The following is a 17,683-nucleotide window of genomic DNA, read 5'->3' on the forward strand; positions in this document are numbered from 1 at the left end:
ATTAGTCTTATTCATGAATGAGACTTGGGTGTGCTCCTATTGAGTTTATAAAAGATTGAAGGAGGGAAATACTTATAGCTCCTTGTAAAAAGAAAAATGGCAGCCAATTATGAGCAGTAATAGGTTCCTCCCCCAACAAACATTATTAAAATACATAGTAGCCTATAGTATAATGGTAATGACTTTGAGGGTAGGAAATTGACTCTATGGTGTTATTCATAATGGAACAAGTGAGCCTGATTGAAGTAGTTCTCTGATTGGTGGATTTTACTGCAGATTCATGGGTAATGTAGTTTTCACATTGAAATTTGCCGTTAAACATTATTGTTTAAAAAATAAGTTGAAATAATATGGGCTGATGACTTCAACAAAAGCAAAAATCATCAGTTAACAACCTTGATGTCACAGTAGGTCTGCTATTGACTTTCAGAATGTAACTGTTGCATTCTGTTGAAACGGAAAGTTAGTTCAAACACAACCATTAATTTTAACTTGCCAATTTGTCAGGCAGGTGGTAGGGAGCGGGATGTTATTATTCTAGAGCGCATTTGATTGGACAAAAATTGTAAATTCATTAAAAAGTCATTATTATTTTTGGTCCATCATAAGAAGTCTGTCCATTTTAAATGGTTATATCCACTAAAGTTAATTTTCTTAATTTGGAAGAGTACACCAGCATAGATGACCACTAAGCTAACACACACAGATTAAAAGCCACAAAACATTAATATCATTAGGTAAAGATCTAAACTGTACTTCAACCACTGTAAAAGCATACACAATATATACAGTATCCACCTTATTTTTCAGTCCGGAAGTAAGCTGTTTTCTGTGAATGTGCGAGACTCCCATTCATTAATCGCTGTAGAGAAATAACAAGATGAATAACGTGCAGTAAACGGTAAAATTGTTTGCACTACAAACCAGTGTGTTCATAATTAAGATAATACATTAAAATAATAAGACACACTAGTTTGCAATATCAAGCAGCAAAACTGGCTGGAAGCGAATGACACCGGAAGCCAGACAATTAACAAATGGCCACACCCACTCTTACAGGAAAAATCAGGAGTTTTACACAAAAGATGAATTGAGAAACACTGGCTGGCATCATATCTAGATAAAACTCGTCAGGGCATTACAAATTTTTCTGATCTCAAGATCTCAAGTCTCTTAAGGAAATTTCCGTAGAAGATGTAAAATAATAATCTTTTCCCAGAGTATTGCAAAATGACAATGATATCATGTTTTTCTTGGCTGTTTCCTTAGAAAGATCTTTTTCCATAAACTTTGCAGAAACTCAACCAGGAAATCACTTTCCAGATAAAGGGTAGCATTGTAAATAAGATTTCTTGATTTACTGACAAAATTTCTGCACTCAAACTGATGAAAGACAATGATGTTAATGATTTTTCTACTGAGTTGCTATTATTTTACAGTATAATTGTAATGTTTACTTTTAAAAATCAACTAAAAATTAACGGTGAAAGTAAAAAAAAAAAAAAGGATTGATATTTCAATGTATGCATAACAGCTGTTAAACATAAAATAGGAGCTATTTAAGCACATATCCACACAATAGTAGATGGAATCATGGCTTGGCTGGGATCACTGGCACAATGTTTGACAAAAGCAGAGGAAACTGAATTTCGAAGAAATAACATTCCTAGAGGCATTTCCTGTACAGACAAAAGAAAAGGCCCTCCAAACCCTTGTCCAACTAGAGTCAATGCCCCAGATGTCATGTAAAGCCTGCTTGCACACTGTCTAAAGACAGAGCCAGATTGTGCCCACTGAATGCACAGCTCACCCTAAGGATATGCCTAAAATAAAACAAACAACCCTAACTCTATAAATACTTTAGTAGAATAAAACTTTCATAAAGGTTTTCTTGTTCATGTAACAGTGCTTTTGAACAGAGGTAAAACTACTGCTTGTTTGCCCCTGATCAGCAGGGATCATTGCATTGTTTCTCATTATACTCTCTAATGCAAACTGTTTATGTTTCTGGAAAATCAAGCTATAAAAGGAGCCATGGAGTTCTTGCAGATTCACATCCTATTTCTTCAGCAGAATGTTTGCTTTACTGCCATGCCTTTTATTCTTAAGAGTGTTTATTGATCAACATCCATTTGTCCTTTGCAGTAGAATAAACTGACCTTTTCTCTCAAACATCTCTGGCAGCTCTATATGACTTCCTGCCACAACCTGCTCTTGTGGACATATTTGTGAAATTTCTAAGCTAACAGTGAGGGAATTGAGGGAAACTTATTGCACTAAAGTATAATTGTATAAATATGGGTAATTACGTGATATCACTGATACATACATACCATCACATGATGCAATGCTTATTCAAACATATTCCAGTAGAACGGTATAAGTTATTATGTCAGAAAACTTGCATTTATGTTTTTTGGCAAACACTGGGTAAGAATCTTATCTCTTGATAGTGTGGTTAAATTAGTTAAATACACTCCAGCTGGCATTTTAGAAACAGTTCAGCCAAAAAAAGAAAATTAAGATTTACTCACCCTCAAGGCGTTTGTACTTTAAACCATTGCTTCTGGCCAAAATATGAGTCCATAATCTTTAATAACGCTTCCGCCATTGAAAAAGTCCATCCCCTGTTGTCCTCAAAATCCACCAACATATTTATTTAGAACTATTTCAGACTGTTTTCGCTTGTAAACGGTGCTTTATCTGTGCATATTTCTCTCCTGATTCAGGCGAGATGTCTTTTTCACTGAAGAAGCAATATTATGGATAGAGGACTCCAGAAGCAATGGTTTAAAGTTAAAAAATCTTAATGATTGATTTGTTTATTGCAAACATGTATCTTTTCACTTCACAGGATGTTAATTGACTGGAGTCATGATTACTTGTGGATAATTGTGATGTTTTTATCAGGCATTTGGACTCATTTTGATATGGTCTTAAATTTACCCCTGTAGAAGTTTACCTGTCAAATCCATAGATGTTAAAGTTAATGCTCCCATATTTAAATTGAATTTCATATTTAATTTATTTGAGTTGGTTTTAGGAAACAGGTGACTGTATAGTTTACTCAACCTCTTTCTTGCTTCAACTGTTCAAGACAGCACTGAATAATAATGTGATTTTTGTTAGATAATTAAATATAACCATTTACTATTCACTGTGCACATCTTTAAGATAACTGCAAGCCAAACCAGGTCACTGTGCTTTTAGCACCAGAAACGTCCTTGCTTCGACTGTCCTAGTGCTGCAGCCACAGGTGCAGTCAGTAAATATGAGGGTAAAACATGTCACTGTGTAATTCTTAACTGCACAGCAACCTCTCTTGAGCATTTTTTCACATCATAATTTCCATACTGATTACCATAATGAAACAGGGTTTCATAAAAAAACACCATATGGTCAGGCACTTCAGTTTAAATGTCACTCATTGTCAGCAGAAAGGTCTCAATGCTTGACAGCCGTTGTAAATGTATGGGTTTATTTTGGGCTCCTTGATGTAGATCTCAAAAACCTCTTTCTTCCAGACAACGTCTGAGAGGAAGTTAAACACAAAGCTTCTTCTGAGATTATAGAGTTACATCACATTTTTCCGCAGGGGTGTGCAAATTCTTTTGAATGGTTGAATCATCGTGCCATACTGTGTCCTGACCAGGCACTATTCACCATAAAGTAATTTGCCTAAGTGAAATCAAAAATGCACATGTGATGCAATACAGTGACAGTTACAGTGAAATTTTACTGTGGGCGGAGCTACCAAAGTGTGACGCAACAGAAATCATTTCTTGTCGTTCATCACAGCTGGATAAAATCAGGATTTTCATCATTCAAATATTGGGGTCAATAAGTTTGTTTTGTTTTGTGTTTTTAAGGAAATTTATCTTTTATTAAGCAAAGATGCACTTACATTTATAAAGAAAATATTTATATTTCAAATGAATGCTACTCTTTTGACATTTCCATTCATCAAAGAATCCTGATTATGTATGAATTATTTTAAGCATCATGACTGTTTTCAACATTGATAATAATAAGAATAATCAGTTCTTGAGCAGCAAATATATTAGAATGATTTCTGAGGAATCATGTGACACTGAAGACTAATATGATGATGCTGAAAATTCAGCTTTGAACCACCAAAATAAATCACTTTTTAAAACATATTCAAATGCAAAATAGTTATTTAAAATTGTAATAATATTTCACAATTTTACAGATTTTACTGTTTTTCTGGTCAAATAAATGCAGCCCAAAAGACTTCTTTCAAAAACATTTTAAAAAATCTAATTAACCTACTTGTGTATCTACTATTGTAGATATGGCAACATTTTGTCTCACATTCCTTACTGCAAAAATCACACATTTATTTTCTAAGCCAAAGCTATCAAAGCATGTTTTTGGCAGTTAAGGCCTAATTATGGTTGTAGGCACATTTTCTGCATTTTTCTGGCAGGGTCACCAGAATAACAGAACATTCAGATCTTTGAAAGGGAAAAAAAGTCATTAAAGCACAAGACAGAAATACAGCACACCGTCTCCTCGCTCTGCCGTTCCAGAGCCTCACCGGCTTCAAACGATGCCATAAATTTTCCGCCATTATTGATCTCTTGTCTTTTTCTCAGGAAGTGAACTAGAGCAGGAAAAAAGCCTCTCACTGTTTCTCAGGCCTAGTTGTCCCTGCTCTGAGTAGTTTGTGTAATGCTACCTGACAGATAAAGAGTTTCAGGAGCCACTCTCACAATTTGCTTTGTTTTCCACTCCACCATCAATCAGAACAAAGACACTCTTGCTAATTCCACCATCATCAATTTGCTTTTATAACAGCTAATGTCCAGCAGTGCAATGTTGTATATGTACATCTGCATGGCACTTAAGGGAATTACAGGAGATGTAGAGCCAATCAGAGAATCCATTCTACTGTCACGGGACTGCAGAGTTTCCGTCAATAAAACTGCATCAATTAAACAAGAACCTTAAAGGAACAGCTCACCTAAATAAACTCAAACCTGAATGAATTTTCTCAAAAAGATGAATTTTGAAAGAAAAAAATAAAAGCGCATGAGGAACAAAGCTGTCGATCTTTAAAACTACAAGTAAACATCACTACTGTCTCATAAGATATACATTTATGAAGCACAAGTCACATGGTTCAGTTTTAAGATGCTTTTTGTCATTTTGGAGCTTGACATATTAGTCTTCATTCACTTCAAAGGGAAAAGACTGGTCAGGATATTCTTAAAAATTACACATTTTGAAAGCCATACAGGTTTGAAACGACATGAAGGAGAGTAAATGATGACAAAAATTCAATTTTGGGAGCGCTGTTCCTTTGAACACCCTTTGAGAGCTCAGCATGATGCACTAGTGATAATTACGAACCTTTGCATTTGGAGATATGAGCAAATTGTTGCTCTTTCAACATGGACTATTATCATAATTACAGAGGGAATATCAGAGAAGGCTCAGTACTCTTTTAGTACGGCTGTTCAGCTTGCGTCCAATGAGCAGAATAAGCTACATGGTGAGCGAATGCGGGGGAGGAAGGGCGTAATTGGCCTGTGAATAGATTTGTCATTAAGAGGCGCGTAGGGGAGACCCCACTCATGGTCCTCCTATGACACATCTGCCTGATGAACGGGGTCAAGAAGCCAGAACTACAACACACATTGTCAATTCTGACTGTCTTCACCTATTTTGGTGATGTTATGTAATAGGGGTTAAAAATATTCAATACACAGATATTTTTGTTCTTTGTTAAGACCAGTTGGTGTTCATTTCTAAAAGTAGTGTTAATCAAAGATATCGATTCTGTAATAATAAAATAATGACTGATCGCCGCCAGATTGAGTATAAGTCTAATTCTATCCTTGGGATAGTGTAAATTGAAAGGCCATGTAAAAGAAAATCAACATTTATGGCATGTCTGTCGGTTTCATGTAATGCATTCTCAAGGGAAGTCACAGGAAATGTGACACCTTTACCACAGATGTCAGATATGCATCTATCTATAGCCGTAGCTATTCATGTATGTTAGAATATCCCTCTGGTTCTGCTGAGATTGACCTTCATATGATGGGTCCCATGCAGAGACCTGTGTAATGTATGCAAATTTTTCCCTTTAAATTCTTATCACGTGAAAAGCCATTGCATTTATTCATTTTTATATTCTGTGGTTTATATGTAACATTATAAGCATGTTGCATTGTTATTTTTTATATACAGTGGTGGCCAAAATTGTTAACACTTGGCATATTTATGAGGTTTCAGTTGTTTTTGTTGAATTGGCTGTACAATACCCGTAAAACTAACTATTGCCGGAACTACCTGCAATGGAAGGAATCTCCTGGAACATTGAGAAATGATGGACAGTCCGGACCTCAAACCCATTGAGCAAATTTGGGGCGAGTTGGAAAATAAACTGGACAGATCTATTGTACATTCAAAGGAAAGCCTTTGGCTTGAGTTCCAGAAGGCATGGGATAACATTGGTGTTGAAGGTCTCAGGAAATATATTGACACTATGCCAGAGAGATGTGCTGCTGTAATTGCTGCAAGAGGTGGACATACCAAATATTAAAGTTAAAAGTGGATAAAAACAGTACGACTCACTTCATCTGATATGTGTTGTGCTCAGAGCAACACCTGCGTGTTTCTTGAACATTAGGAAATGAAAGCATGTTTTGGAGGCAAAAAAAAGGTCAATATTTTCAGATCTGAATATTTATAATATTTTATATATATATTTTATATGCACTATAGCATTCAAAACGTTTTTTGAAAGAAGTTTGATTGATAAAATGCTAGAACAATAAATCGATGGATGGATGGATGGATGGATAGATAGATAGACTGATTGATAGATAGTTAGACTGATTGATAGATAGTTTTTGAGTGATCTGTTCCTTTAAGATCTGTAAGGACTGACTCTGACTTCCCTGCCTTTTAAACAGCCTCTGTATTCAATTTTTTCCCAGTCTTTTTCTTCTGTCCTTTCATTCCTCTTTTGAGTCGAGTCAAGGCTCCTCAAACATCCTCTCAGAATCTCTTTTTATTTCTGTCTTTTCTCTTTTTCCCACTCTTTCAGTCTTCCAGGCTCAGAATCGCTCAGCGTCCAGCAGACCTGGGAGAGAATAAAAGAGTCGGCCTCTGCTTTCTCTTTCTGTATCCTGAAGGAGAAGTCTGATGGAGCAAGGGAATGATTGGAGAGAGAGAGAGAGGGATTGTGGGGGTGGGGGTTAGCAGGCTAAATGGACTAGCGAAGCACATTAGAACTAATGGATAAAGCCTGTGGGGTCAGATCATTCAGTACAGCTCCTGGACCCCCCTACATTTGTGCTAATGCAGAACACTGGTCCAGAGACCTATGCTGAGTCCCAATCCGCTTACTTATACTAAACACTACAAGTATGCCCTTGTGAAAAGTACACTTTAGCATACTTTTAAAAACAGTACTTATTACAGAAATAATATACTTAAAAAATATAAATACTTATGTGCAAACTGCATATGATGGTTCCAGCAGTTTTAGCTAAGCATTTATTTCATGTTGAACAGTTTCTGTTTTTCTTTGCTTGGATTTCTGTGTCAGCTTTGAATTCATCCACCTTTGAGTTTGATCTAATGTTTTCTCAGAGCAATACTTGACATGTTTCAAACCAAAATAAAAGACTGTTTTTGACCAAGCCAGGTATTAATTATCTTAAAATGATAAGCTAAATTGTGTTCCAGAGGTGAGCCACCTTTGCAAGCAACATGTTAATGTATCATAGAGAAACCTGGTGGATGGATGCCTTCATAGGAAATAGAAAAGGAAAAGAAGAAAGATGTAGGAACTGAGCGATGCAGACACCAATGACTGAATCAACGCAGACGATTCAATCAGACACCGATGATATGAATTACATCATATGTGCGTATCACCTGACCTAACTTCCTACTTAAGTGACTGTCGACAATAGCTCTCACAAAGGAATCCCTCGGTTAACACCTGAAGAGGGGGGAGGGTTGATTCTCCCCCACGCAAGACAGAGAGATAACACAGACCTTGCTTTAAACAAAGGACCAAAACCTCTCTCAAACCCAGAAACACTCACTAAGCGTTAAAATGCATCAGATCACCCTCAAAATTAATAATATAAGACTCTTCCAGGTCGAGATGGGTTAAGGCCGGACAACATCAGCCTATCCCATTTCACTCTACCTTTCCATCTTCTTCTTAAGCCCTATTCGGACCGTAATTGTTTCTCATGGGGGTGTAAGTGATTTTCACCATTTACGGGGGTAGTCAGTGATTTAATTGCCGTCTGAATCCAGGATGTCTGTGTTTTTCTCTCACCACCCCCCTAAAAATTCACGGCCAAATTACCTACTGTTTTTTGACAAACGCCAAGGTCGTGTGGTAATTTAATTGCTGTCCGAATCCACATCTCTGAGAAGAAATCGGTTCAAAAATCAGTGTTTAAGCCTTTTTGAGCACTCCTGATCACCGTAAGGTAACTGTTGTACTTCGGTGTAATTTGCATACATATTTATTTCTGAAATGTTGGAAAGTATTTAAAAGAACAATACTTCATGTCTGCTCCACCACAGCGACTGGGATCAGAAAGAGAAGAAAAGCACGTAAACATTCGAAATGGGTCTTTATTATGGCAGCAGGTATGCAATACAATTTTAAAATGTGTATTATAAACAGATACATGCATAACTATATCGCGTATAATTATATGCAACTATAGCTCATCTATTTTTCTATTTTTAAACAGGAGATTTAAATAATCAAATAATAAATAGGATTATATATTATAAAATATGCTTGGAATAATAAGAATACATTTTACGTAATAAGTATTTTTAAATACATTTTACACAATAATAAGAATAAATTTGTAAATAAAATCATGTGATTGGCCACGACAATCATGTGACTGGCCACGTGAGCAGCGTGTTCCCGGGTTCGTATAGACCTTTTTCCTGAATAACCGATGAGCGGCGCCATGATGGATTCTAACTTCCGTTTGGGTGCTCTCGTGTTCCGGTCTTCATAGAAATCCATTAAAACGGAGTAAAAAAAAGATAGACTAAATTTTAACTTTTTCAATATAACTACATATAAAAATGTGCGGAGGGTTGCTGTGCTGTTGTTGGCTGCCACAGTAACGGCAGTAAGCTAAGGAATTCCTTTAAAGTACTTGTTTTGCGTATCTGTCTTGTCAGGCACTGTATACATGGCTTGTGTAATAGACTGAAAATTGAGAAATACTGGGTACCCCAAAATTATTATTTTTTTTCCTCTCCTCCATCAGATTTATTCTTTAAGAGACTCTTTAAAAATGTGTTCTAAATGTTATATGAGTTTTAGTGTCTTCTGTAAAATGCCTGTAGGTGGCGCATTACACTAGAACGATGAGGGATTTATGTTCTTGTCAAAGGGCAAAGCCATTAAAGAAAGCGCCAGAACGCTGCAGATTCTAATCTGTGTATATCTCATCATTTCCTACAGTTACTAGCTCTCATCTCTCCCTGTTTGAGACCGGTAACATTTTGGGGGCTGGTCCGGGATTAGGATCTTGGTATCAGCTTCACAACCGATGATGTGCGCAACCAGTGTGACCTTCCGGATTGAGCTACAAGGAATGCTGTGAGTTTCATCCACCTTGTGAGAGCAAGTCTTCAGGGGTCCTGGCGAGATGGTATCTTCGGCTCCTCTTCGTGCTTTGCTATGGGACATCCAAAGACAGCTTCATCTGCTCAGTGAAGAACAGCTGTATAGACTCGCTTCATTACTGGAAGATGAAAGAGACACAGCAGTGCCGGAAGTGACTGGTACCAATGAACCTGAACTCTTTGAATTCATCGTGGACTACATGAAAAGCGATCAGCTTAAAAAGCTTGTAGATTGAAGGTATGTCTTGTTTGCTTACCATCAGAGACAAGATCGATGAACTTAAATCCAGCACGGGAAGTAAATCGGACATGGACACAGCAAATAATGACAAAGAGGGTAGTGCTGGATCATCAGCAGCAGAACAAGTTTCTGGGTTGGTTAGACTGACTGATGTTGCTGCATTATTGCCCCGCCAAGAATTCAAAATGCATGGTGGTGTAATTTCAGATTATGGGTCAGACATGAGTTACAGCAGTGTATGTAAACAAATTGATGAGGGTGTGAAAGAAAAATACTCTGAATCTGAAATCATACGCACAGTGTTAAGAATGATCCAACCAGGTAATTTTAAAGACATGTTGACCAACAAAGATGATCTCACTATTGCAGAACTGAAACGGTTTTTGAAGTCACATATGAGAGAACGAAGTAGCACTGAACTGTTTCAGGAGCTCAGCACTGCTAAGCAGCAAGAAAAAGAAACTCCACAGCAGTTTGTCTATAGGCTACTGGGGTTAAAACAAAAGGTTCTGTCTGCCTCACAACATGGTGGTTCAGAGTTTAACTATGACAAAAGACTGGTGCGGGACAACCAGTGACAACTTCGAACAGTCCGTCCCATGTTAAGGTAAACCGTGTGCCCACTCACAATACAGCAAATTCAAGTTGGACAAAGCATCAGTCATCAAAACGAGCAGCACAACTGATTGGCAGAAAATGTATGCTTTCCTGTTGGTTAAATGGTGTTCTTACTGAAATGCTGTTGGACACGGGGGCTCAAGTAAGCATGGTAGGAAAGACATGGATAGAAAAGTTCCTTCCGAATGTGTCCATTAAGCCTATAAAAGACTTACTTTCTGACACTCAGCTTCACGTTACTGCTGCCAATGGCTCTGTCATTCCATTTGTTGGATGGATTGAAGTACTCCTTGAACTCAAAAGTAATGGACATGAAGACTTTGCCATTCATGTTCCAATGCTGGTAAGCAACTGCTGTAATGACAACCCACTTCTTGGTTTTAATGTCATTGAAGAATTGATCAGAGTAAACAGTGACCAGCCAAACAGCACTGAAAATCTGACCATTCTGCTGAGTGAAGCTATGAATGTAAGACCAAGTATACCTAACAAAATTGTCAATGTTGACGTTCAATTAACAGATTCTGAGGAAATGTCGGATAGTTATATGGTAAAAGTAGGAAAGAAAGGATTCATGGTTAAAAGCAGTGAACTTTACGAAGTCAAGTGCAGAATTAGAGGTTGGCCTGAAGGTGGAGTCATGCCATTTGAACCACTCCCGGAATGTCCATTTCCAACAGTGGTGGATGTGCCAAAAGGTGCCTCTAAAGTCATGAAGATTCCTGTTCTGAATTCCACTCAACATGACATTTATCTCCTGCAAGGACAGTGTTGGGTACCATCACTTCGGTGTCTGAAGTTCTCCCTCTCACTCCTGGTGGTGCTGGAAAAGAAAACAACCAGAAGGAAAATGTGGTTCATGTAAATCATTTGAGCCAGGGTGATAATGCAAATCAGTTACCCGTTGACAAAACAGTTAAGTGGCACCCACCTGTCGATTTAGAACACCTTTCAGAACAAGAGCAGGGGATAGTTAGGCAAATGCTATATGACGAATCTGATGTCTTCGCTCACGATGATGGAGATATAGGATGTATCCCAAATCTGAAATTGAAGATAAATCTGAAAGACGACACTCCAGTTCAGAAATGCTACAATTCAATTCCAAAACCCCTATACAAGGAAGTTAAAGAGCATGTCCAAAACCTCCTTGACCATGGCTGGAAATCCTAAAGAAATCCTCTTCAGCGTATTCATCACCAGTTGTCTGTGTCCGGAAGAAGGACAGTAGCTTACGGCTATGTGTCGACTTTCGAGAGTTGAATCGGAAGACTATTCCAGATAGACATCCACTACCGAGGATACAAGATTTGCTGGACAGCCTTGGAGGATTTACATGGTTCTCCATCCTTGACCAAGGTAGCGCTTATCATCAAGGATTTGTGGATGAGGAGTCAAGACACATGACTGCTTTTAGCACCCCCTGGGGGCTCTATGAGTGGAAGCGTATCCCTTTGGGCTGACAAATGCTCCAGCAGCCTTCCAGAGGTGCATGGAGGGTGTTTTAGAGGGTATCAGAGACAAGTGTTGTTCTCCATACCTGGATGACGTGCTTTGCTACTCAAAAACCTTTCATGAGCATGTTGATGACCTCAGGTAAGTGCTTTGCAGAATGCGAGAGTATGGCATCAAACTCCGACCAAAGAAATGTGAACTTTTCAAAAGGCAGGTCAGATACCTTGGTAGGATGGTGTCAGGAGAAGGTATTGAGATTGACCCAAAGGACCTTGAGGCTGTACTGCAACTGAAAAAGAAAGAACCAAAAACAGTGGGGGAAGTTAGAACTCTATTAGGGTTTCTAAGTTACTACAGATCCTTCATCCAGGATTTCTCAAGGCTAGCAAAGCCGCTGTATGAGCTCCTGCAGGACCCCAAGGAAGAGACTGTTCTGAAAGTAACAAAGACCAACCAAGGTAAACAGAAGATGGGGAAGGGGGCCAAAGCACAAATGCCATCGAGAACCCCTATTCAGTGGACATCTAAACATCGAGCTGTTCTGTCAAAATTAATTGAGATGCTTACCAGTCCACCAATTCTGGTATACCCTGATTTTGACTTGCCTTTCATATTGCACACCGATGCATCAAATGAGGGCTTAGGTGCTGTACTTTACCAGCGACAAGCAGGTAAACTTCGGGTTATTGGTTTTGGCTCAAGAACATTGACCCCCGCAGAGCGCAATTACCATTTACATTCTGGTAAACTGGAGTTTCTAGCTCTCAAGTGGGCGATCTGTGACAAATTCAGAGATTATTTGTACTATGCTCCAACATTTACGGTGTACACGGACAATAATCCATTGATTTATGTACTGAGTACTGCCAGATTAAATGCTGTAGGTCATCGCTGGGTCGGCGAGTTGTCCTATTTTCACTTCGATATTAAGTACAGACCAGGTAAACAGAATTCAGATGCAGATACACTTTCACGATATCCTCTTAACCTCACAGACCACCTGAGTGATTACACTGAAGCGGTGCCTTCCGAGGTTGTGTCAGCGATGTGGCAAGGGAGCAAGGCTGTTGTTGAAGAAGAGGTACCGTGGGTGGCGTCACTGACTCTCTGCACCGCAAGGGATGTGGAAAAGGAAATGTTGGAAGGGCAGATGGTATCCCTAATGGCTCAGGAGGATGTCAAGGCTTCACAACAGGATGATGACAGTATTAAGGAGGTGATCAAGCTTAAGGAAAGCAGCTGGATCCCAAACAACAAAGAAAAGAAGGCCATGACCAGAGGAACCAGGCGTCTGGTACAGGAGTGGAACAAGCTAATAGTAGAAGAAGGAATTCTGTACCAACACTCGGGTAATCGGAAACAGCTAGTCCTACCTGAAAAGCTGAAGCCACTGGTCTTGCAGAACCTCCATGACAACATGGGTCACATTGGTGTTGACAAGGTCACCCATTTAGCACGTGATAGATTTTATTGGCCCTTCATGCAGAACAAAATCGAAGAATATGTGATCAGGAAGTGCAACTGTATCAAACAGAAGCGTCCGAATGTTCCTGAGAGAGCACCTATGGGTTCGATTACCACAAGTTCACCCTTTGAATTGGTCGCCATTGATTATTTACACTTGGAGCAAAGCAAAGGAGGGTACGAATACATACTTGTTCTGGTGGATCATTTCACATGCTTTGCACAAGCATACCCCACCAAGAATAAATCAGGGAAAACTTGCCTTTGAAAATTTTTCAGGATTTTATACCACGCTTTGGATATCCAGAGAGATTACACCATGATCAAGGACGGGAATTTGAAAATAACCTGTTCCAGACACTGCAACAACTGGCTGGGATCTCTCATTCAAGGACTACCCCTTACCACCCGCAGGGTAACCCAGTCGAAAGACTAAACCGTACCTTATTGCAGATGCTTCGCACTCTGGAGGAAGAGGAAAAGGCTGACTGGAAAGAACACCTTCCACATCTGGTTCATGTGTATAATTGTACCAGACACGAAGCCACTGGATACTCACCGTTCTTTCTGCTGTATGGAAGACCTCCCAGGTTGCCAATTGACCTGATGTTTAATCTAAAACCATAAAAAGAGACAGAAAGTCATGTGACGTTGGTGCAGAAATGGGCATCCAGAATGCAAGAAGCTTATAAAATTGCATCTGAAAATAGTCAAAAATCATCTGCGAAAGGAAAGAAGTACTATGACAGGAAGGTGAAAGGAGTACCTCTCCAGCCAGGTGACTGGGTTCTAGTACGGAATTCATCTGAGAGAGGGGGTCCAGGGAAGCTTCGTCCATACTGGGAAAAACCAGTGCACAAAGTGGTGGAGAGAATCAAAGAGGGGCCTGTGTATCGGATTCAGCCTGAAACAGGTAAAAAGACAATTCGAGTGTTACACAGAAACCTTTTACTACCAGTGAACGACTTACCCATTGAAGACCACACTCCAAAAGTACCTGTAAAGAAAAGACAAGTGAATAAGAGAAAAGGAAAAGAGCTGAGTCAGGATCAAGAAGAGGAAAACTCAGATGGGGAAAAATGGTACTATCCCTACTTACCAGTGATAATAGACAATCAAGACAATGTTGACCTATCACAAAAGTCCCAGACTGAAAAGAGATCTCAGTTAAGGCCAATCGCAAGAGAGTTCTATCCTTCTGCAACACAGGAAGGCAGAACAGAAGGTGAGGAGCAGGTTCTGGAAGAGGAGGATATTGTCGAGCTGTATCCAGAAGAAATGCTACCGTCAAGTCAAGAATTACCTGTAAAGCAAAATGAGCAATGTGTGAGTGTTGATGAAGAGGAACAAGAAACTGTGAGAAGATCAAACAGACAAGCAAAGCCTAAAGAAAGATTGACTTATGACATTTTAGGTCAACCAACTTACAGTCAAAGTCAGTTAAATACAGTTCAGACTCTCATTATTTCGGGAACTCCAATGACTTACCAAGTAGTTAATGCAGTTCCTTGGTGGCAACCAATACCTATCTGGACTTTTTAGATGACTGACTGAGAGAAGATAGACTGACCTAGTATTGATGCCAGGAGTCATCAAAAAAAAAAAAAAAAAAAAGGGAGAGTGTAATAGACTGAAAATTGAGAAATACTGGGTACCCCAAAATTATTATTTTTTTCCTCTCCTCCATCAGATTTATTCTTTAAGAGACTCTTTAAAAATGTGTTCTAAATGTTATATGAGTTTTAGTGTCTTCTGTAAAATGCCTGTAGGTGGCGCATTACACTAGAACGATGAGGGATTTATGTTCTGGTCAAAGGGCAAAGCCTTTAAAGAAAGCACCAGAACGCTGCAGATTCTAATCTGTGTGTATCTCATCATTTCCTACAGTTACTAGCTCTCATCTCTCCCTGTTTGAGACCGGTAACACTTGCAGTGCTTAAGTTAAAATACTGAGTGTGAAATAATAATACATGTTAAAATAATGTTTGCTCTTATCATTCTGTGTACAAAATCCCATGAACTTCACCCCGATCGGGAGCTGTATGTGCACTCGATCTGTTTTCAATGCAGCTTAAACTCCCATCGCTTCATGTCATCTTCCCACTCACTGAACTATGACTGGTCCTTTACTGCAAAAAGACGGTCATTGCGACACTAAAATGATGAAACAATGGTGCCACATGATTTAAAAAAATTTAAATCATAGGTTTCACATTATATTATCGGCTCTGAAAATATGTAAATGTGACTAGAAACCGGAAATGTAAAGCACCATTCTAATCGGGGGAGACTTCCGCGTTCAGAAAAAGGTCTATATCATAGAACTGGCCTCTAAATCGCCATCCGAATCCATGAGTTTTACCACTGAGGTGATATGTAAATTTATTTTCACAGACGTCCATATGAGAAACAATTTCCGTACAAATAGGGCTTAAGTTTAACATTTAATGACCAATGATTACACTATGGGGCCGCTGAATGCTTGAATCAGATTGGCTGATGAAAATTATCTAAAATTTTCAGCAAAACGCACAGCAAAATTAGTTCCATGCAGGTCTTGACCGCATTATGTCCAGATCACTTCAACAAATGATTTCAGTTATTTCACGAGGATCTTTCAGCCTAGTCAGCAAAAGAACCAAAACCCACAATTACACTGATCAAGAAAATAAATATAGTAAACAATGTGGTAAAAAAGACTAATTATTTCTGTGTTTTTGTCACAAAATTACATTTTATTATGTAAGCAAAGCGGTCTATTTCTCCCAAGCTCTCTCCCTCACAAATGCACACACATAGTACAGACACACTCTCGAAGTCTCGCACACACGGAGACATTCACGTGCACTGAAATGTGTTGTTAGCGCTGCTCTGACGATTTTATCATTAAAAAAGTTAAGCAACTTAAAAGCTATATGTCATTTCTCACTAATAACAGTGCTGTTCTTGAAGAAGATGAACTTGCAGTTTGGCTATTAGTAGAAACAATGCTGCCAAATAGTGTTGAGAGATGCATGTAATTCACATGCTTAATCTCTCTCTCTCTCTCTCTCTGTCTAGTAGTTTCATTATTAACTGCATTAAAAATGGCTCAAGCCTCCATTACTAGGTCTAAAAAGTATTGGAATTAGCAATGGAGGTGTTGTATGAGATGCCCCTGCTGAAAAATACAATAGATCCCTGCCCAAAACACAATAGAAAATGTAATGGTTTTAATGGTTATAATGGGAATTGTATTGGTTTTAATGAAAACTATAATGGTGTCTACTGGTATGTGATGGATTCTATTGGTGGGGTGTTAAATACTATTGGGAAAATGCCCAAAACACACTACAAAAAGGAATTTTGTAATGGTTTTACTGGAAAAAGTTAATGGTTCATAATGTTATTTTAATGGAAACCACTGGAATATCTGTGATGGTTTCTATTGGGCTTCTATTGTTTTTTTTTAGCAGGGGCGTAAGAAATTAATCCTACTCACAGGAGCCTAAGGACAAAAACCTGACGAATGTCTTTAAATTCATAAGTGGAATAACTGACTCTGATCTGTTGAATTCTTAGAAAATAATGCACCCCTGAGATGTAACTCCACTTCGCATCATGGCCGCATCACCACCTCGGTGTGCATTATTTTCTAATACAGTTTTTTACAATCATTTTTACACTAATAAGAGAACCTTCATGTCATTTATCAACAACTCAAAACAGTCATTATTTGTAACACAGGCTGTCCAATGGTCAAAACCTTGCATATTGAGTTCATATCTTTAAAGAAGCATTTGCAGAAGCATTGGTTCAAAATACTCATTTATTATGAAATATCATGAGAACATTACTTTAGATCACATACACACAAGAGACCCATAGTTTCACTGTGTAGTTGTTATCATCATTAAATATAGTTGTTCAAAACACATGATGCAGCTTTCATATGGTTCTACATATTCGTATATCATTGTAATAGACAAGAGAGAAAAGTGCAGACACTGGAATCATTAAACATTTGAAAATTATTGATGAAATAATCAACTCACAGCAGGTAAAAAAAAATTTTTTTTAAACTTTAAAAAAATAAAAAATTATATTAGAAAAGTTCAGTTCCTCACTGCTCTTCTATGTTTTTTTCAACCCTGTCTTGTGGGTTTGGCCATTGCACTGAGGGCCGTTGCTAGGAATTCTGGGCCCTTTGCACTGATTTTGCTATGGGGCCCCTCAAAATCACATTCAGTGGGGGGTGGTCAGGCC

The sequence above is a fragment of the Onychostoma macrolepis genome, chromosome 10 (assembly GCF_012432095.1).
Source record: "Onychostoma macrolepis isolate SWU-2019 chromosome 10, ASM1243209v1, whole genome shotgun sequence".
Lineage (NCBI taxonomy): Eukaryota > Metazoa > Chordata > Actinopteri > Cypriniformes > Cyprinidae > Onychostoma > Onychostoma macrolepis.